Source organism: Marmota marmota, unplaced genomic scaffold (assembly GCF_001458135.2).
Source record: "Marmota marmota marmota unplaced genomic scaffold, marMar, whole genome shotgun sequence".
NCBI lineage: Eukaryota > Metazoa > Chordata > Mammalia > Rodentia > Sciuridae > Marmota > Marmota marmota.
This window is the reverse complement of record NW_026000093.1, coordinates 6,168,758-6,191,770: the sequence shown is the minus strand read 5'-3', so window position 1 is coordinate 6,191,770 and position 23,013 is coordinate 6,168,758.

The following is a 23,013-nucleotide window of genomic DNA, read 5'->3' as shown; positions in this document are numbered from 1 at the left end:
ACCCCTCAGCCAATGGATTTATCATCTCTGGCAAGCTGCTCTCTGTAGCTGAGATTTCCCAGAAGGGGCTGACCACTGGATCTGTCTCCAGTCCACTACTGACAGCTGGGCAGCACTTCCTTCTTTGAAGGGAGTTCTGAGCTACCACAACTGTCTCTACCAAGGTCTTTGAGTCAAGAACCCTGAAAAGAAAGCAGGTCATAATTGGATGTTGAAGTCTGAATGCGTTAGCATAAACGTATTTTTCCTAGAAAGTGAAGTTCAATTCCTCAAATGATACTTTTTTTAACAGGATAAAAATGTAAAGACATGACCAAGGCTTAGGAAGAGGGAGATTCAATATAATATTTTAAGGCAATACTGGGAGAAAAATAAAGCTGATTGCTGTTTGGGCTCTTTAAACGTTTGATCATTTTAATTAATGACCTCAGTTCTCTGTACTTCTCAGTATTCATGCTCTTTCCCACATGACTTTTCAGTTCTTCCTATTAAAGATGCAGGGTGTTTTTCCAATCTTTGACCATATGATTTGCATTGGGCAATAGAATGAGGCAGAGATGATGGTGAAGCTCTTCCAACCAAGACTTTATTAGGCCTTTAAAATTTCTGCTTGCTGCAACTCATCTGCCATCACCATGAGCAGGAAACACATCTGTCCACTGGCCTCAGGAAGGGATGGAGCAGAGTTGCTTAGGCTAAGGTGTCCTTGCCAATCCCAACTGACATAGAATCCCTAGCTGACCTGTAAACATGTAAACCCAAATGATTTCCACAAGACTGTACCCAACCCACAGGTGCACGATGCGTTATAGTAAGCCATTATCATAGTAAGCCACTTAGTTTTGGGGTGCGCTGTTATACAACAATGAACATATTCATATTTATGAATATGTCAACCATGGTTGTTGCTTGAAGAGGATCTATTTATTGAGTACTTCATTCATTTCTTATTTATTTGTCAGACCTCTTTGTATATTGAGAGTCGGTTTTACATTTTGTAATGATAATAAACATTTTCAAAGGATGTAAGATCCATACATATCAGCAATTTGCCATTTATTTGTAAGTTGACTAATTTGATATTTTAATAAAATATTTACACAATTTTTCCTCATTCTCATGATCACATTCACTTTGCATCAATTTCTGAAATAATCACAAGAATTTAGTGTTGAAAGATAACTGGGAGATCTATTGTCCTTAATTACTAATATTTTCTTAGTCTCTTTGAAATTTAATGTAAGCTCTGAACTCTCAGAAAGAAAGTGTTTTGTACACAATTTTTGGGGGGTGGGTATCTATGGAGCCCCTACATGCACCTGGCTTCGGGTACTCTGATGCAAAAACTAGCAAGACAAAGTTACTTTTTGTTTTTGTTTTTAAAGTATGGAGCCAACATCAGTAGAAAGTAAGGAGATTAAACTTCAAATAAGGAAAAAAAATCCTATAGCAGATAATGAATTTGAACCAAATAGGTCATCAAATTTTTAATTACTTGGACTGAACCTCTTCTTTCTGTCTGAACTGAACATAATTTCTTTAAATCTGTATTGCACTCCAATGCTGCAAAGTTAAAGTGTTGCTTTAAGGCTCATTTTAATTCTCTTGGCAAAGAGCAAGCTCATCAAATCAAGTGATTCTTTACTCTCTTCAGGACACTTTCAAATTTTCCTATCTTATAATTTCCTGGGCAGCATGAAGAGCACTACAAACACCAGTGTGGGTGAGAGCTTTGGCAGAAAGCTCTAGAAGTATCATCTGTGGCCAGAAGAGTGAGTTCAAAGAGAACTTGGCACCATCTGCACATATTGTACCTAACTTTGTTTGTTTATTTATTTATTTATTTGTTGTAGTTGGACACAATACCTCTATTTCATTTACTTATTTTTATGTGGTGCTGAGGATGGAACCCAGGGCCCTGCATGTGCCAGGCGAGCGCTCTACCACTGAGCCACAACCCCAGACCCTGACTTTGTTTTTATAGTCAAACCTGACATAAATGTTTGATGCTTTTTTTTTTTAAATCATTCTTTATGGACTTCAATAATATTGTCCTGAATAATTTGTATGCCTTCTTTTTTTTTGTTATGCTCTTCCAGAAACTATTTATTTATTGATTGATTTGTTTGTTAGTATAAGAATACATAGAATAAACTTTTTTTAACCTACATCACAATAGAGGAGTGCATTACATTCATAATTTTTTTGCATTACAATTCTTAATACACCTTTATACCACAATTTATCAAATCTCTGTTTGTATATAAGGTATGTTGACACTAAAACAAATACCGAATGTTTTCTCTGATATAAGGGGGGTGACTCAAAGTGGGGTAGGGAGGGAGAGCATGGGTGAAAAATTACCTCTAGATGGGGAATAGGGGTGGGAGGGAAAAGGAGGAAGAATGGGAATAGCATATATGAAGATGTGAATTTGGTGTATGTCTTCTTTTAAATGCTTGATATACTGTGGTAATGGGGAAAGCCTGAAAAAATAGAAATTTTCTTCTTAGAAAAGGAAATCTGTGGATAATCATTTCCCAGGTCTACAATGGTGTTTCCTGGCGATTGGCTTCACATGGGAAGGTTGAGCCCTATATGTACTCTCAGCTTCTCCAAGGACTCAGGTTTTGTTGTATGTGAGACTCTGGGCTAGACTTTAAAGCTAAAAGAACAAGATCCAGATACTCTTTTACAGCATGATATTCTAGTTTAGATGCCAGAATATTGGTGTTCTGTGGTTCAATTTGACCAGAAGATAAACATTCTATTTAATCCATACAGTGTTGGGCTCCCAAATTTTGAATTAGTTGCCAGTTGATTTTTACATTAAGCTAACATATCCTTTTACATTAAAAAAATTTACAGAGTCTAAAAAAATTCAATATGAAGATTCTAAATGCAACAATTACAGATCCTAAAAATCCCCAGCCCCTACCCTTACACATGACAGCTGTCAGCTGGGCAGAATTTCCCCTTTGGAAGGTGCAGCTTTTGTCTGCTTCTATCTGGACTAGGTATTCAAGTGGTCTTTGCTGAGACCTAGTAAGCACTTGAGTTTGACACATGGCCAAATTAAAGGAGCGAAAAATGCAATCCAGTCAGCAATGACACTGAGAAAGTCTATAATCAGTGAATTTATTATAAGAATTTATTGTAAGAAGTCATGGGGACATAGCAGGTGAGTGTGTGTTGGAAGAGTATTTTCAGAATTCTTTATTAATATCCAATTTTAAGTTGTATTTGCCTATGAGATTGATTTGTTGGTCATCTAACAGTGCTGGAAGAACAAAGCCTGGGAATAGGCTTTGACAGACTGGGAACTTGGTCAAGCATGATTTCAACACGTGTCATTCACTTTGTGTTATCAATCAACAATTCCATTCACTGTCTAGTGGGTTCTACTAATGTACCATGCACTCATTTAAACCTAGGTTGATGAGATTATCTCACAGACTGGATTCAGATGTCACTCTCCTCCTTGCACAGGTATGTATCTGGTGTGCACATCTCTGGCCTTGCTCAGTTAGAGTCACTCTTTAAGTGCTAGCAATGATTTTAGCTACCTCCCCAGATATCTACCAATTTTTATGATGAAAACTCTCAAATCTGAAATACACAAATGAAAATAATATGACCCAATGGAGCTTTTTATTATGATGAGTGCATACTTGAAAGCACATGCCCCTCAAATTATGTCATGTAGACTTGGATGTTCATGTTGTTTTTGAGATGAGACTTGGTTGATAGCTTGGGAAGCAAGACAGATTAACTAGGGAAGATAAAAAGGAAAGAGATAGAATCATTAGAGACTGCACAGAGCTCTATGATGCTCTGAGCCACTTGAGGTAGGGGAAAGCAAGGGCATATGTTCACTTGAAGAGGAGCACACGGGAAGATGGAGTGTAGTTTACCTTGGAACATTACCTGGGTCTGGCTTTGAACTCTTTAATTCACATTTAGCAAGTGATCACTTCTACATGCTGAGAAATTAAGTGGCAAACCAGTTGTAACTTGCTTGTAAGCAAGTTCCACATATTTTTGTGTCTTCAAAAAACCCAAGCAGCTACCAATGAGACTTCAATATCAGAAGCATTATTTATATGGCATGAGATTTATGACTATATAATGTGATATTAATGCTCTGTATGAAATATAAAAGGCCTGAGGATCATAAAAGCCAAAGCATTTTCTTATATTGCTTAAACATCACCTGGCTTCGTTTCATGTACACAAAATAAAATGAATGTTGGAGTTAATGAATTATACAGTTTAAATTTATTTCCATTAAAAAAATGCATGGATCAGGCGTGGTGGTGCATATTTGTAATCCCAGCTAGTTGGAAGGCTAAGGCAGGAGGATAGAAGGTTCAAAGTCAACTTCAGCAAAAATGAGGACTAAGCAACTCAGTGAGATCCTGTCTTTAAATAAAATAGAAAAGTAAGGCTGGAGATGTGGCTCAGTGGTTGAGTGTCCCTGAGTTCAATCCCTGGTACCCCTGCCCTACCCTCCACCCCCAAATGCACGGGCTGGAAAGCCTGAGTGGTCTAGATTGATCATACTTGTAAAAGTCATTACCTTATTACTTTATCCTCAATTTCAGTGAGCCTTGTTGAAAAAGACAGTGTAGCCATGAAGAATTACATCTATAGTTCTATTTTCATTTTCTTTGTGATTTATTTCTTCTCTGCAATTACTCTATTTATACCATCATTAAAAGAAAAAAATCAGTGAAGGAAAGAACGGTACTTAATTTCCTGCATAGGCAGGTGGTGTTAAATGCCAAGAATGAATGGCCCTGCAGGAATCAGTTTTAGACTTGAATTTAATATCCCCACTGATTTATTAGTAACTTTGATAAAGTGGTATATTACCTGATAATTTTAAATAATGAAGGATACTTAATTGGCAAACTTGATAGCAGCTAAAATGTAAAAGTGCCTAGAATTTCTAGGAACATTCAGAGGGGAAAAAAGTGCAAATTAGTTATAGATTTTCACTGCCTCGAAAAATTAGAGAAAAAATATAAACTTACAGATTTACGGATGGTAATGTCCCACAACAATGATAGATAAACAGGATTTTTCGATGAGCCGAAGGGAACAAAACCTCACATACTAAGATGTTTGTCTTTTCCATTGCACATCACCCACCTAAAAATGAATTGGGATGCTTTAGTTACTGGTCCTGAATTCCTTCTTAAAAAGTGATGGCTCTCTTTGTTATTATTGAGCTGAATGCAGGAGATACTGTAATTAAAACCTTAAGAAGCTATTGCTGAAAGAATGTGATCATCAAAACCCCTAAACATACAGATGGAGAGGGAGAGAGAAGAGAGAGGTTGCATGTCAATTCTCCTAGCTTGGAATGCCAGCCCTTCCTGCACCCCACACCCCACAAACAGGAAGGGCTTCTGTCTTGGGTAACTTGAAAACAGGCTTTTTGATAGTTTGTGTAAAGCTCTCAGTGTCAATATGGATAAGGGAGTGGGAAAAGTGGATCTGAGCAAATAGAAAAGTAGAACTGTGCTGTTGATGGTCACAGGGGCATCTATAAACCCATGGCAAGCTCTGCATCTCAAATGGCCTTGCAAAATTGTCCCAAATGGAGGCAAAGGGAGCCGTCTCTTGTACTCCAATTCTGATCAGTCACTGGGTAAGGTCTGGCCCCAGGAAAGTAGTACAACCTTGAGTAGTGCAGCTTCTTCAGCCAAGAGCAATTCTCAGAGAGCCATTAAGAAGCAGTACTTCAATGTGTGGGGAAGCACTTTCCTCTTGAATGCAGGCCAGAAGGAACATGGCTGCATCCACTGCAGCTGGCTTGAAGGGAGAATATTTTGGAAAGTGACCACAAAGAAAAAGATGTGCAGAGAAATCGGGAACAATTAAACAGAGAAGAGGAGGAAATCAATTCAAGAAGAATACAATTGGACTGTCAGCTGCTGGGGACAATGGGGACTCTTGCTGAGAATTCTGTGCACTGCAGAATGGACAGAAACATCCAGGTGAGACTTGGAAAACGGGAACTTGCATGGAGGCTTCATTCCCCAGTGGACAAAGGCAGCTCAGCTGCAGAACTGTTAGCTCCCTCACATGTCTTAATTTGTTCCTGTGCCAGAACAGCTGAGCAGGCTCCTGCAGGACTCCCACCTAACATCAGCTGAGCGATTATGGCAGAATAGGAGAGCACCATGGGATAAGTGAGGTGAGGTGCTGTCAGGCTGTACCTGGTGACTGCCAGTTTTCAGAGCAAGGACTGGAGCAAAGCAGTGGGCTGAGATGATGTCAGATACAGAATAAATCATGGTCGCTTTGCTTTTCTCATTCTTCCTAACTATCTGACGTAGGACTTTCAGTCTTTCTTGCTTATTTGGCAAACTTGTAACTTGGAATCAATATTTATGGGTTTCTTATTCAGCTGTGTTTTGCCATATATATTATCAGTGGGCATAATCTGTCATATTTAAGGAAGCAGCATAAACATATTTGGAAATATGCTCAACTATGACCTAAAATCCTCACATTTCCCCCCTTTAAATCAGAAGAAATTAATATGAAGTACTAAGGCTTTTTTTTTTTTGTACCGAGGATTGAACTCAGGGGAACTCAACAAGTGAGCCACATCCCCACCCCTATTTTGTATTTTATTTAGAGACAGGATCTCACTGAGTTGCTTAGCATCTCACATTTGCTGAGGCTGGCTTTGAACTTGTGTTCCTCCTGCTTCAGCCTCCTGAGCTGCTGGGATTACAGGCATGTGCCACCGTGCCCAGTGCAAGGCATTTATATTGGTCCTCATAAAAGTGTGGTAGCACAACCTCCCTAATTTATTTAGCATTCTCTGCAAAGTGTGTAGCAAACATATGTAAATTTCCCAAATAACTAAAATTTATAGAATTTTAGTAAAGGATGGCACATTAGAGAACCTCTAGTGAAATTCACTTTATTAGGTTGAGTAAACTGGAGCAAAGTAGTGGGCTGAGATGATGTCAGATACAGAATAAATCATGGTAGCCTTGTCTTTTTCATTCTTCCTATCTGACACAAGACCTTTAGTCTTTCTTACTTATTTGGCAAACTTAAAACTTGGAATCAATATTTATTGGCAAGAGAATAAATGCCAAGAGAAAAAAATCACTGTGAAATGGCACGTGTTCATTAGTGATTAGACAGAATGGAACTCAGGTTTCATTGAGTACATTTTAGAGTTCCTCCCACCCAAGACTTCGTTTCCTCCTATACTATACTTTTCTTCACTTTTACTCTGATTAAGTACATTGCTTTCTTCCTAGACGTTGACAGAAGAATATTCTCAACATAGTGCATCAGTTATGTGGAATGTTGTTTTAATTGTGAGAGGGTGAACTGAACATATACCGATATTCCCTCTCTCAATCAAATAATGGACACAGTGCTTGGTGTGTGGAAAATAAACACAAGGCTTTACTCAAAAACAAAATAAGGATCCTTGCCAGGGGTATGGTGGTGCAGGCCTGTAATCCCAGTGGCTCAGGAGGTTGAGGAAGGAGGATGGTGAGTTCAAAACCAGCCTCAGCAAAAGCAAAGTGCTAAGCAACTCAGTGAGACCCTGTCTCTAAATAAAATACAAAATAGGGCTGGGGATATGGCTCAGTGGTGGAGTGTCCCTGAGTTTAATCCCTGGGTCCAAAAAAAAAAAAAGATTCTTTAGTTTGTTTCTAAACTGTACATATCTCTGGGAGGAAGTAGGTCAAAGAGAGAGCCTGCCACAGATGATGTGTAAGAGGAGGGCCCCAGGTGGGGGAAAGTCACCAGGTGAAATGCAAGCCTGAATGTCTCAGGGCAAAGAGAAGGAGAGAACAAGGACCCTTAAGGAAAGTGATTGGTTTGGGTCCTGGTTTGTTTAACCCTCGCAGCCAGCCCAGCTTCCCAAGGGGCTGCAACAGAATTGCTACTGCTAGGAATCAACAGTGTCCAGGGCAAAGGGACAGGCAGTGCCTTGGGCCAGAGCAAATCTTCCATCTGGTAAAAGGGAAGACAAAGTAACTTGCCTGTCTTGCCCATAGTTTTGGATTTCCATTCCTTCTGGAGTATTTGTAAACCTAAAAATATCTTTGTATATACTTGGAATTTTACTTATATTACCTTTATAGATTAGAAAATTATAAGTCAAGCATTAAATGAAAATATCTCTAGAACAATAGTGTCCAGGATACCTTAAAAGAAAAAAAAATAGAGGGTAAAAATACTCTTGACTCTACCTCCTTTAGGATTACTTTCAATTAAATTCTGCTGGGCATGCCTTCAGAGTCAAAATGATTAAAACATCTACAGTGGAAACATTGATGGCAGAGTAAGACTTTGCACAGACTTTGGAATTATAAACTAGGGAATATGACAATAATGCAGTCTTAAACTCTTTAATGAAATGAAGAAGGAAATGAACATATTAGCAAGAAATAAAAGATCAAATCAGAAAAGGCAAATTTGAAAACTGATAGAATAGAAGCTTTAGAAAATAAAAAAAAACATAATCGATGAAATTAAATGGTAGCAGATGGTTGAAACAGCAGATTGGGTACAATTTAGAGGGAATTAATAAACCAGAAAAGTAATTTGAAAATACAGCACTAAGACATAAGGAAATGGAAAGTCAGAGAAGCTAAGAGGTATGGAGAATAGGGAAAGGTGGTCCTCTAGAGACTTTCCAAAAGAGAAGTATAATGAAAGTGAAAAAGAGAATGGTTAAAGAAAGCATAGATAAGAGGTTTAAAACATTGGTGGATGATACGTAAACTGCTTTTTCAGAGGAACACTGAATACTCTGAGAAAGGTACAACAACCTCAAAAACAACAGAGTAATCGTAGTTAACCATCAAAAGAGCCTAAAGACAAAGAACTTAGAAGCAGATGGCCGTCAAGGGAAGGCAAACAATGCAAAGCTGATTTCCTGAAAAGACAATGGAACCCAGAAGCAAGGGCTCATAGAAAATAGCTGTCACTTTAAAATTATTTGGTCAGGGCAACTTTCATGACAAAATAAGGACAAAGTAAAGAAGTATTCAAATAGACAAAAGTTGAAGGCATTCCTAACCATTCCTGGAACATGAAAAAGAAGCACTGTGATTCACAGAAGTCCTGGGGGGCAAAGACAGACCTTTAAAATGATTGAACAAGTTTAAAAAGAGTGTAACAATGATGATTTTAGCGGGTTAAAACACAACTAAAATCCTGACAATAATGTCACATAAGTGATGGTGGAATGGCTGGATACAAGATTTTCCAGGGTCCTTATTTGCCTTGGAAGAGAGTAGACTGTGGATTTACTTAAGAATTTATGTTTGTGTGCTAGACATCCACCATCCACCCTCAGGCCTCTCTCCATCCTTTTGCTCTGCACCAGGGAAGGTTAACCCCTTGTGGCCTGCACTATGGGCTCCTTTGTTCTCTGGATTTCAGTTTGCTCTTGGGAGGCCCTGGTGAAAGGGGAGTGAGGAAGAGGCATTTATTCCCTTAGTTCCCTCCCAGCTGGGTCACCAGAGGTGTGCTTCATTGCTTTTCCAAAGACAGTTTCTGCTGGAAGCATCTTTTAAAGTCTCAGCTACAGCTTTCGCTACTCTTTGTGACTTAAGAAACTGCTCTCCTCAATTAGCCCTTTCAAACCTAACTATGATAATGACCTCTTGCTGTGCCTCCCCAAACCCTGCTAAACCTAACTGTACTTTAGGGAAAAATCCCTTTTTAAAAAGTGTGTTCATATTAGCTATTAATTTCCACCAGCAACTTAATTTATATGCTATTCTGACATTCTAAAGAGAACCGATGAGTAAACACAAACCTGTGGACAACTTCTAAAGGAGCCCATGTTGGGGAACGGAAATTTTAAAACCTAGAATCTATATGTGTAATAAGGATTATAATGCATTCCATTGTTGTCGTGCATTTAAAAATAATAATAATAAAATCAATAAAAAATAAAAACCTAGAATCTAATAAAAGGAAGAAAGAAGAAGAAAAGGAATATAGGAAAAGCTGGAATTAAAGAAAGAAAATAAAATGTTATGTTAACTCATACAGGTCAACAATTACAAAAGTAAAAATGGACTTAACCTCAATAATGAGAAGGCACAGACTATCATATTGGATATGAAAACAAAATGCATACACCTAAAATGTGGGTTCACAAAAATGTTTAAGTAAAAGGATAAATAAAATTGCTATCTAAATTAAAAAAAACTAGACTTTTAGTCAGAAAGCATTGCTGAACATAAATAAAAAGGAGTCATTAAATAGCAATAAATACACAGAAAACTAAGACAATTCTAAAACTGAATTTACAATATTATCTCAAAAGATATAAAGTGAAGATGGACAAAACCACATGGGAAACTGACAAATACAACGTACCTCTTATATGATCAAACCAGCAAAAACTCAGTCATGATAGATGAGATGTGAACAACAGAATTCGTGAGCTTAATGTAACTGGTGTATGTAGAATCCTATTCACCTGCTAACAATACACATTATTTTTTTTCAGCACACATAAACTATTTATAAAAAAATTAACTATGTATTAGATTAGAAAAAAAAACATTTCAGGAAATTACAAAGATTTGATATCATAGAGGCCACATTCTGAGATCATAATTGGATTAAGTTAGAAATCAATTATGAAAGTCTAACTGGACTGCTAGCCATAAGGAAACGGATGGAATAATAGTATTCTATCATTAAAAAAATAAAAACTATAAAATATGGGGAAAAAAAACATTTAAAAAACCAACAGTTTGCAAGCATTAAAAAGCAGCCAATGCTGGCTTGCAATGATAGAAACACAGAGGCATACAAAGTGAGCCCCAAATTTGCCCAGTTTTATATCTTGGGGACATGTTTCCACACCATTGTTTAGGAGAAATGATCCCAGGAATAAAGTAGTGGTCTTGCTAAACAGAAAAGACAGAGGTGGGTTCAAGGTACCAAGGAGCCTGGCATTTGGGAGGCAGGATGAGCAGAGGGTGAACCACATAGAAGGAAACTCCTCTTACTACACAGGAAAAGCAGCCACCAGGAGACTGAGAGCTAAGTGGAGATTCTAGAAAGCACACATTTCTAGGGAGGCATTAGATTTCCAGTTTTGAGTGAGATAGCATAGAGGGAGATATTCACCCCAGGCTTTTGGTTGAGACCCTAGGAAGACTATGCCTTAGGAGAAAGTATCATACACTGGGAACAGGGGTTCTGCCTTAGGAAGAAACACAAAATCATGTTCAGCTTGCATTAGCTTGACAAGGCCCAATCACATCACCTGCCTGTCAGAACAAAGTTCAACACTGTCTGGAGGAGATGCCAGTCCCCAGCTTCCGTGATGGATCACCCACAATATTCAGCATTCAGTTGCAGTTGTGCACCACTTAATAACAGGATGTGTTTTAAGAACTGCATCCTTAGAACATCACGGAGTAAATTTACATCAGCTAAGATGGCATGACTTCAGTAGACCATTAAAAACCTATGGAGCAACCATCATATATGGAGTCTGTTGTTGGTCAAAACAGTGTTATACAGCACAATACTATACTAAATATGTAAGTAAGCAGGAAACTGTGGCCTATCTTCAAAATATAAATCCATTTGGAGAAGGATACCAAAGATCCATATTTGGGGCAAATTAGACAAGGTTCTAATATAAATATTATTAATATGCCAAAGAAAATAGAGAAAAAGCTGGATGATAAAGGATTTTAAAAAGGAACATTTCAACAGAGAACTGGATCTATAAAATAAATCTAATGAGCTTTCTAGAACTGAAAAAGTAATATATGAAATAAACTATACATGGATTGATTTAACAGCAGACTAGACATAGCAGCAGATAGCATTAAAAAACAGGAAACCAGGCATATTGAGTATATCCAAAAGGAAGTAAAAAGAGAAAAGAGAATAGAGAGAACAAGACAGAGTACGTAGGAGCTGCAGAGATGGTCAAAGGGTATAATGTGTAGTTCAGAAGGAGAGGGGGTGGGGAAGGGGACAGAAGCAGATTTGAAGAAATGGATGAAATTTTTCCAAATTTAATGGAGGCCCTGAGAAAGCCAAGAGTGCCTGACCATGGCAGGAAGAAGAATCTAAACAGCAAGTTGCTCAAGTAGTTTCCATGTAAGGAATGTCCAATGTCCCTGTTTCAATCAGTGCTCTCCAAGGAACCCATAGAAAGGAGCTTGGGTTTGGGAATAATTATTTTAAAAGGTACTCCATGAATCCCTCAAATGAGGGTTTTTATATTGATATTTTCATATAAGCCAACTGTGCTCCTTCCAGGATGACACAAGCTCTAGTTATACATTCTCTTCAGTGTTCTCATCTAACCCTATGGCTTTAGATACCACTGAAATGTCAGTGCCTCCTAAATTAATCTGTCTCACTGTCTCTCTTCACTGTCTAATAGAATCCTATTCCCAACTGAATAGCATACTTGCACTTGGATGTTGAAAAACAATTCAGAGCAGCATTAGTGACATTTCAACTCTGAAGATTTATTAGTTCATCTTCTCTCTTTAGTCCATGGCACCCCCATCTTCCCAGTTATTCAAACCAAGCAAGAATCTAGGACCTTTACCTTGATCTCTTCCTCCTCCTCACTCCCCATAGTCGATCCATTAGCAATTTTTGTTAACTTCTAAATGATTTTCAAACTCACTCATTTCTGTTTCAATCACTGTCCCCATAGACTAAACATGGGCCATGATCATCTTTTCCTAGAGCTGTCCAATGTCTGTTTAATTTGCACTCTGCATTCACTCCTGTCTCCCAACTTCCATTATATCATCCAAACACAGCAGTATCAGCACTATTTTTAGAATAAAAAAAAAATCAGATCCTGCCACTTCTCAGTTTAACTTTTTTTAGTCTTCTCTTTACATTTGAAACAAGAAACCTTAACAAATCTCTGAGGTCTTGGCTAATCTGGTCCCTGCTTTCTCTCCAGCCTGGTCTCTTGCCCTTGTCTCCTTTGGTCCTTGTGCTCCCACTGCACTGCTTTGTTTTGAGACTTGAAAGGCCTATTAGCTGCCAGGCTTCCCCCACACATGAACCCTGGTTGCCTTTCAGACCTTAACTCCAATTTGAAGGCTTCAGAAAAGCTTTTGCCCAGCAGTCTCTCTCCATCACACACTCTGTTTTATCTTCAGTTGGGTTTTTTTTTATGTGCTTACTTATTTATTGCCTGTCTTCCTTGCTAGTATTTAAGCTTCATGAAACAGGAAGTACTGCCCCCCCCCAGAGCCTAGAATTGTGCCTGTGTGCAGTATGTGCTCAATTATCTGTGGGACAAATGAACACATCCATAAATGCCCTACTCCACCAAAACTCTTCCTGCTCTGTGTTGCAAGGAATGCATTCATGCTTCACCATTTTCTTGTTTCCCAGGGGTTCACCCAACAAAGATCTTGGAGAAGCTTGGGTGAAAGAGGGTAGAATAGGCTAGAATGCTTCTTCCTTGGTCTCTCTATTTAGAGAAGCATCTCCAACATCAGCTATGCTTCCCTGTGGCTCCACTTCCACCAATCAGAGTGTCCCTCTGTGATCTGAGCTCCACCGAGTTTTATTTCTTGCTATGTCTTCAGATTTTGTCAGAATTCTACGAACACTGTTTCCTCCACTGTCCTTCAGTCTCAGAGCACATAAATTTCCTCCTGTTCTCTGGTCTCCTTTCTTGTTTTCTCTTTGTCTCTTCAGCTCTTCTATCAGGTAATATAATCAATTGCCTGGATTAAATATCCTCTGTTTGAGATACCTAGGCTGGTAGCTATTTTTTCTGACTGGATTCTGATAAAAACAAACATTTACAAAATGCTGCCATTGTTCAAAAATTTCTAGGAGTCCTTTTTTATTACCAGTATCAAATGTGCTTTTGAACCATCCTGTCTTCAGCGGTTTGTGCTTATGCAACAAAGTATCACAGATTGGATAATTTGTAAAAAAAAAAAAAATTAATTTCTTTCTCACAATCTCAGAAAGTCTGAGATCAAGCTGCTGGTGGGTTTGACATCTGGTAAGGGCCTGGTTTCTCTGCTTCCAAGATGTTGCTTGTTATGCCCTCACATGACAGAAGGCAAAAATGCTGAGAAAAAGGGCTCCGCTTATTTCCCTCTTGCCCTTTTAGAAAGCACTGAACCATGTGTGAGGACAGAGTCCTTATTATTTAACCACTCCCCCAAAAGCTACCACGACAACTGAGATTCAAGTTCAACATAAATTCTGGAGAGGACACATTCAAAGTGTAGCATATCCAAAAAAATACTCTGAAAAAATTAGACTCACTGTACAAGCATAAAAGTGCTTTTGACTATTTTATGTAAAAATGTGGATGTGTAACCGATGTGATTCTGCAATCTGTATTTGGGGTAAAAATGGGAGTTCATAACCCACTTGAATCTAATGTATGAAATATGATATGTCAAGAGCTTTGTAATGTTTTGAACAACCAATAAAAAAAAAATCAAAAAGACATTTAATGTAAAACATATTTCTATATGTGCTGAAGTTTCTAATGAAATTATATTTTTAAAAAGCAATTTTATAATATTTTTTGAGAAAGGAAATATTTTTGGTATAAATATAATCTGAATTTATTTATTCATCTCCTTCCTTCCTTCTTCCCTGGCCTCCCTTTTCTTTCCTTCTTTTTTTCCTCCCTTCTTTCCTTCTGTTTGACATTACCTTGATTACAAAAACTCATTTTTGCCCTCATCATCCAAAAAAGTTTGATCTGCAATTAGATATATGCATATATATGATCTAAAAATGTTAAATTGGCAGCAATTTTAGACAGAGGAAGGAAGAGAGACAGGAAATTTCAGCATCACACTGTGATTTCTATATTCACTACATTTTTACTTTTCATATCAGAAATCAACTTCATATCTTTTTTTTTCTCATTCTAGGAGCTATAATATGGAATTAATTCTGTACAAGACATTTTATCTCCTCTCCAAACAAGCATGAACTTGAGAAGTTTTATATCTTTAAAGAGAAACTAAAATTATTTCATAATTAAATTTATATAAGTGTATCTGCCAGAAAAAGAAAATCTGGGATCATGAGAAAACGTTGCCCAAGTGTCAGTCATTCGAATCTCAAAATATGAGCTGAATATGTTTCATAGAATTATTGGTGCAGTGTCTCCAGATGAGCCTTCTTCTAGAAAGTTGGTATCTGGATGGACAGGGACATAGAAAGTTGGAGAACGTGTTGGAGAATATCAATTCTTAGAATTAAGTTTTGGTGTAACAAAATGCTTCCCTTTACCAAGAAAAAAATAGAAAGAAAGAAAAAAATTCTGTTTATTCATCAGATCAAAATTTGATATAGTAACATTTGTAATTTCTACAAAGATGTAAACAATGTTGATTTGGTTTCTTATTTATCCGCCTATCATATGACATAAGCAAACTCAACCCATGTTTACTTCAGAGCTACAAAGTTTCTATTTTTGTGCAGAAAGTCTTTGAATTTTGATCTGAAACATTTTCCTCCAAATTCTGCCATCTGGGGACACTGTTTTCTAATAGACACATCAATAAAATTTAATGCTGAATTTGGATAATAAAATTAATTTATTTTGTACTTTGTAATTATCATTATCTTTGTTATATACTTGGAGTTATGTGTGAATCACAAACTTTTTCCAGTCATTTTCTTCCACTTCTGGGGATCATGCCATAGTCAACACTATTGAGAAATTGAGAGAGAGAGAGAGAGAGAGAGAGAGAGAGAGAGAGAGAGAGAGAGAGAGAGATCCTTAGAATCACTTGTTTATTAAATTTTTGATACTATGGAAGTGAAGTGCCACCCCTAAACTGCCCCAAACTGCTTGATTCTGGCTTGCATATGAGGGTGCATTGGGGTAGTGAGAAGATAAGGAAATTAAGTACAACTTTTTTTCCTGCATTTTTTTTTTAAAATCAGTACATTATTGTCCTGAGCCATCCATGAGCTGTGTGTGTGAGCTATGGGCATTTGAGCATAGGAGGGGACTGGTCTGGCTTGGGGGCTGATTGGGCGGTGCAACCCAAGAGTGCCTTTCCTCTTACTCTGCCTGTGAGCCCACACAGCACCTAAGATGGGTGTGACTAGCCAAGATGTCAATCAATCTGCTGGCCACATGACATCACCAAGCAAGACTCCACCTTATTTGGGTGGAATATTCTATTGAATGTCTTTTCCCCAATGAATAGGGGGGTTGTAGGGGTGCTCGCTCTCTTGCCTCTTTCCTCTCTTGCTCCTCTTACTCTCCAGTGCGGGAGCTGACTCCTGAGGTTGCAGAGCTGTCCGTGACCTCTGAAAAAGGTATTTTGTGTTTGTGTGGTCTTTTCATTGCCAGCTCAATTCACGCAGAGTGACCCTGAATATGTGGCCTGCGTGGGACTTGGGCCACACGTTATAATTGGAAGTACAGCTTCTCATTTGCTCTCACATCTTTTCCCCTTTCCTCTATTACTTTTGGCCCAGGACAAGCATACTTTTTGTTGTTGTGTTGATGTGTCCCAGTCATTTAATATTTTGAATCATGTACTTGTGATTCCAAAATGCAAAAAACTCTGAAAATCTCCCCCTGCCAAAATTTGTAACAAATTCATAAGGAAGAAAAATCTTGGCTTAAGGTTGTTGGAATATTAATGTTTGAATACAAAAATAATCAATGTATCTATCTCTGTTAATGTTAGATTCAGGAATGCTTCCTCGGACTTTCCTGAGGAAGTAAAATGTAGTGCAAACACCATATTATTTTTTTCAAATTTTGAAAAATATGATGTTCTAAACCACCAAGGTCCAAAGGTTTTGTGTTTGAGATTTTAGACCCATATTTTTAAAATTTGGGTTTGTAGTGGTAGAAAATTGGGGATTGTAGAGAGAACAGCAATCTAGAACTTCTTCTTTCTTTTATAACAAACAATAAAAAACATGAATGTAATGTACTAAGAAATACTTAGTAATAATTATTAATAATTAATGCTTAGTTAATTAACACTTTTTATAACCTGATCTGCAATTGAAATAAATATTCAGACAAATTTAAATGATTAGGAGAACATATGGTAATTCTATGCTTATTATTTTGTAAATTCCCAAAGTGGAAATGCTATTTTATATTCTCAACAACAATATATGAAGTTTCCAATTTTTCTGCATTTTCTCCATCACTTGTCTTTTATTGTTATTATTATTTTAGCTATTGTAGTGGGTAAAAACTGCTACATCATTGTGGTTTTGACTTGCAGTTCTCTAATGGTGAATGATGGTGAATGTTTTTTCATATTTGTCCTGGTGATTGGTATATCTTCTTTGGAGACCTGCCTATTTAGATCTTATGCCCATTTTAAAACTGGATTTTAGCTATCACTATTATTGAGTTGTAAGTGTTCTTTATATATTTTGGATACATCTCTTTTCAGATTCATAATTTGAAAATAGCTTCCCCATTTTAGTGGCTTTTTCCCCCTTTTTTTCTACACCCCACCCACTTGTGGTACTGGGGATTGAAACCAGGGCCCTATGCATGTTAGGCAAGCACTCTACTACTGAGCTATATTCTCAGCCTTTTTTTCCCCCTCCCTCCCTCCCTCCCTTCCCCCTCTCTCTCTCTTTCTTTCTTTCTTTCTTTCTTGATACATCATTTGCAGCACTACTGTTTTTAATTTTGATGAAGTCCAGTTCATCTAGTTTATTTTGTCACTTGTCACTTGTACTTTTTGTTTTATGTTTATGAATCTGTTGCTTAACTAAAAATATAAAGATTTACTCCTATAAAAGTTTCTTTAAAGGTTTTTATGTTTTTAGTTCTCAAATATGGCTCTGGGCCTCATGTGGAGTTAATATTTTTTGTATGTCATATGCCAATTTTATTTTAAGAGGCCAACCTCATTCATTGGCATATAGATATATAGTTGTCCTAGTATTATTTGATTAAGAGACCATTTTTTTTTTCCATGGACTGGTCTAGGAACTCCTGTCGAAAATAAATTGGCCACAAGTGCTTGAGTTTATTTCTGAACTCTCAGTTCTATTCTACTGGTCTATGAACTATATGACAGTACCACAGTGTCCCGATTACTACTGCATAGTACTAAGCTTTGAAATCAGAAAGTGTGAATTTATCATTTTCCGTACTATTTTGTACATTCTGAGTCTATTTTGTTTCCATATGGAGTTTGGAAGCAGTTTTTCAATTTTTGCAAAAAAAAAAAAAAAAAATCCAAAAAACAAAAACATAGGAATTTTAATAGGAATTGCAATGAATCTGGAGATCAATTTATGGAGTATTGTCTTAAAATTATTAAGTCTTTTGATCTGTGTATGTGTCATATCTTTACATCCATTCAGATATAATATAATTTCTTCCTTCAATATTTCATACTTTTCAGTGTCTAAATCTTACATTTCTTTTGTAAAAACTTTTCTTAAATATTTTATTATTTTTCATGCTATTATAAATGAGATTGTTTTCTTAGTTTTATTTTCAGATTGTTTATTGCTATTATAGAAACACAACTAATTTTTAAAATATGAATATTATATTTCACAGTGTTATTGAATTCATGTATTAGTTATAGTAGTTTTTTAGTAAATTTCATAGGATTTTCTAGATGCAACATTCTCTTATCTGCCAACAGAGAGAGTTCTACTTCTTCCTTACTAATCTTGGAATGTTTTATTTAGTTATCTTGCACAATTTCCCTGAACATAACCTCCAGTAGATGTTGAATAATTAAGGTGAAAGTGGATTCTCATGTCTTGTTCTTGATTTTAGGGGAATAGCATTTGATCATTTACTACTAAGTTTGATGTAAGGTCAGATTTTCATTGACGAACTCTTATCAGTTGAAGAAATTCCCTTTTACTCTGCTGAATTTATCATGATAGGGTGTTGAATTTTGTCAAATGTTTTTTCTTCCTCTTTTGAAACAATCATATGATCTTGGTTCTTTTTCCAGTCTTATGGTATATTATTGACTGGGTTTTGGTATGTTGTACCAATCTTGCAATCCTGGGATAAATCCCACTGAGTCATGGCATATAATTTTTTAATATGTTACTAGATTTGCTGAATTAGTGGTTTGTTGAGGATTTTCCCATCTACATTCAGAAAGGATATTGGTTTGTAGTTTTCTTTTCTTGTAGTATTTTTATTTATTTTGATATAAGCTAAGGCTAGCATCATAGAATGATTTGGAAAGTGTTTCCTCCTCCTAAACATTTTTGGAAGAATTTTTGAAAGATTATTATTAATTCTTTTTTAAATGTTTCATAGACATCACCAGTGATGTCACTTGTGCCTAGGCTTTTCTTCATGGAAGGTTTTAAATTATTTATTTATTCTCTTAATTTGCTATAGGTCTATTTAGATTTTCTATTTCTTCTCGAATTTTGTAAGTTGTGTATTTAAGGAATTTTTCCATTTAATTTAAGTTAATTTGTTGGGATGCAGTTGTTCATAATGTTTTTCTTAAACTTTTTTTATTTCTGCAAGACTGTTAATGATATTTCCTCCTTTATTTCTGATTTTAGTCATCCAAAGCCTCTCTTCTTGGTCAGAATGGCTAGGGATTTGTCAATTTTTATCTTTTCAACCAACTTTTGGTTTTGTGGATTTTTTTTTGAAAATGACTCTTCTAGAAATTTCCATTCCTTCCCTCTGCCCCCACTCAGGGCATCGATTATGGCATGTTTACAAGATAATTAGATTGGATCACATGCCTCTTCTATATCTCAGGTGTGTGCCCCAAATCCTGTAACTGAAGAGAAATGAACTGCAGGCCCTACTGCTTAACTCCTTCCCTCCCAGGTGTTATTATCAGAAAAAATTAATGTCTGATAACTAAATTAATGATACTAAGTGAAATTTGCAATAAAACATAAAAGTTATGAACAGCAATGCTTTAAAAATATGGCAGTAACATTCATTAAACAGAAATTACAGAATGCAAAAGAGAAACAACAATAAAAAAAGTGAGTGGATTTAATTCATCTCATTCTTATATGACACATCAAGTAGACAATAAATAAGGATATAAAAAAAACTAAAATAACATGGGTAATAAGTGCAATTAATTGACAGTTACCAAACTATATATTCATATTGGAGAAAATAAATTTTTCAAAGGCTCATAGAGTATTCACACTGACCTTTTATTAAGCCACAGAAGCAAAGTTAACATATTTCATAAAAGAAGTGAAAATTCAGGCAACATTTTGATCATAATACCAAAAGGACAGAAATAAATTTTAAATCAGGAACCAGAAATTTTCTTTCTTATGATTTTTCTTCTACAAAAAAATCATCTCATTTAAGCAACTTCTGGATCAAAAAGGAACTATAAATCAAGATTAGAGAATTTCCTGAAAGCAAGATAATGAACATTGTATTTTAAGAAACTTTGGAATTAAAATAAAATCAGAGCCCAGAAGAAAAATTAATAACACTAAATACTTTCATGTATTTTAAGAAAAGAAGAAATAAATTACTCTCCAAATGGAAAAGTTGAAAAATGGCACCTATTAAGCTGAAAATAAAAAAAATTAAATCTGGTTGTACAAAATAATAACAAGAAATAATAAAATAGTAGTTCATTTTTGAAAATGGGAAAAATTTCAAATATAAAAACTAAATAATCATGAGGAAGGAAACATGACATTAGAGGTAGAAATTATATAAAAGATTCCCCAATTTTTTTTCAGTTTTTCCAATTCTATTCTGGTAAAAAGTGCAAATACTTATCTTTCTGTGAAAGTATGGAGGCCTGGTAAGAAAAATGAATCCTATGAAGAGTGAGAATCATATGTCAATTGAAAATGTTTAACATCACTTTACAAAAGGGAAGTCTCCTAAATTGTCATGGATTGCAAATACCTTAAAGACATTTAATGTGATTATACAGGTAAATGCTTAACAACACACTTTCTAGAGAAAAGAAAATCTGGACTTGGCACTTGCCAATTTCTGTGGTGTAAATTCTGTTTTATGGTTGATTTAGCCTTGATGCAATGTTACTGAACAAGGAGTAGAGAAAAGATGGACAGGCATACACCACTGTATAGTTTCTCCCACATCCAAACAATAGACATAAGATTGAGACTGTGGATTATAGCAAAACTTAATAAAATAAGTAGGAGGTGATTCATTGCTTTAAGTATGTATTACGTTCATTGAGAGTTTATTTAAAGTTTATATGAATTTAAATTTTTACAGTGCCTGTTTTTAACATTTAGATCAAAAGATCCCCATAGTTTTAACAGCTAATTCTAGCATGCCACTCTAATTTTTGATTAAAGCAGCTCACCTCTGATAACTTATCTTAAAAGATAGACTTGCACTCATGCATGAACTGCAGCATTGTTTGTGCTATCAAAAGACAAAAAGAAAAAAATTCAAGTTTCCACTTGTGAAGGACTAGTTATATAAACTCTGATATACCCACAAAGGGGAACACTCTGACGAAGTTAAAAATTTTAATTATGCTATGAAATGTAAAAACTGTATCTTGCTATTAAAAATATCTCCAGTATGTACTAGCTACAAGAACAACAAATGATGTGGAACACTGCATATTTTTGTATAAAAAAACGCAGAGAAAGCAATTTCATAAAAAAATGTATTACATATGAAACTCAAAAAAGTAATTTACTTACATGGGATAGAGGTAGAATGGGAGGATAAAAATAGAATGAGAGGGAGAAACAACTTCTCATTCTATGAGAATTTGTTTATGGTAAATAGTTCATGGTTCATGTGAATGTACTACTAAAACTAATTGACAACCTTTTTAAACCCATTTAAAAAAACCTTTGCTTATTTTCTATTATAAATGGAATTTTCTTATTGTTTACTATCTAAACTTAATAAATTGTACTACACTTATAATTTTAGATGGGGTGTATCATCCAGTTCATATCAATTGTTTTCCCCCCAATACATATATTTTGTAGCATTTGATTACACAGTATCTTTCTTTTAATTGTGGAATTGATTCTTTATACTTGCTTTAGTGTCTAAATATACCTCTTTTATAAGTGAGCTTAACACACTGTACTAACATTAATGCAGTTTCTCAAAATAATTTCCACTGTGACCATTTGTCTGTTTCATAAAATGTGAGCTAGCTCTTGCACAATGAAGACAATAAAGCCACAGTTCATGCTTCAACGTTGAAGTGAATACTTGACATTCTTCTCACATTTTAATTTTATTCTTATGACTCATCTCTGCTTTCATTTTAACTAAAAATTTTGTGCACCCTGGGAAGGTGAAGAGATCACTGGGTTGGAATTCAAAAGAACTATTCAATTCCTACTTCCTCCACTTATTAAATGATCATGCTTATGGAATTTAACTTCTTGGATTTTGCTTTTTAAATTATATAGCTGATATAGTCAAGATTTTTTTTTGCACAAAATACAGGAATTTATCATGACCAAATGAGACATTATTATCAGAAGTGCTTTGATGAAATCAAAGGCTAACACAAATGTATGATATTCTTATTACTATGACCTCAAAGAGGTGGTTTGATATGATGCATAGATTTTTGAAAAGAAAAAAAATGTTTTTGAAATACAGCTGGATTTAAATTTTGCCGTATTACTGAGAGTATTTATGTCATTTCTATCTTTGTTTACTTTTATCTCTTTACCAAAAAATATTACTTTATAGCACCTACTCCCTCTGCTGTTCATATATACTTGTTTTCACATTTTGTTGAACTGGGAGCAGAAAAAAAAAACAGAGATAAAATCAAACAGAATTCACCTCTGTGTTATCTGAATTATCATTGTAATTATCTCATTCTTTCTTAGGGTAAATTATTCAAACATTCTCTCTCTCTCTCTCTCTCTCTGTCTCTCTCGCAGTTTGTAGAGGTATCCTTTGATTTTTTAAAATATTGCTCTTTGACTGCAGTCTAAAGCTTTTAATTTTAGTGGCACATGCAGTAAAATGCTAGATATTGAAGTTTTTTTTTTTTTTTTTTTTTTAAG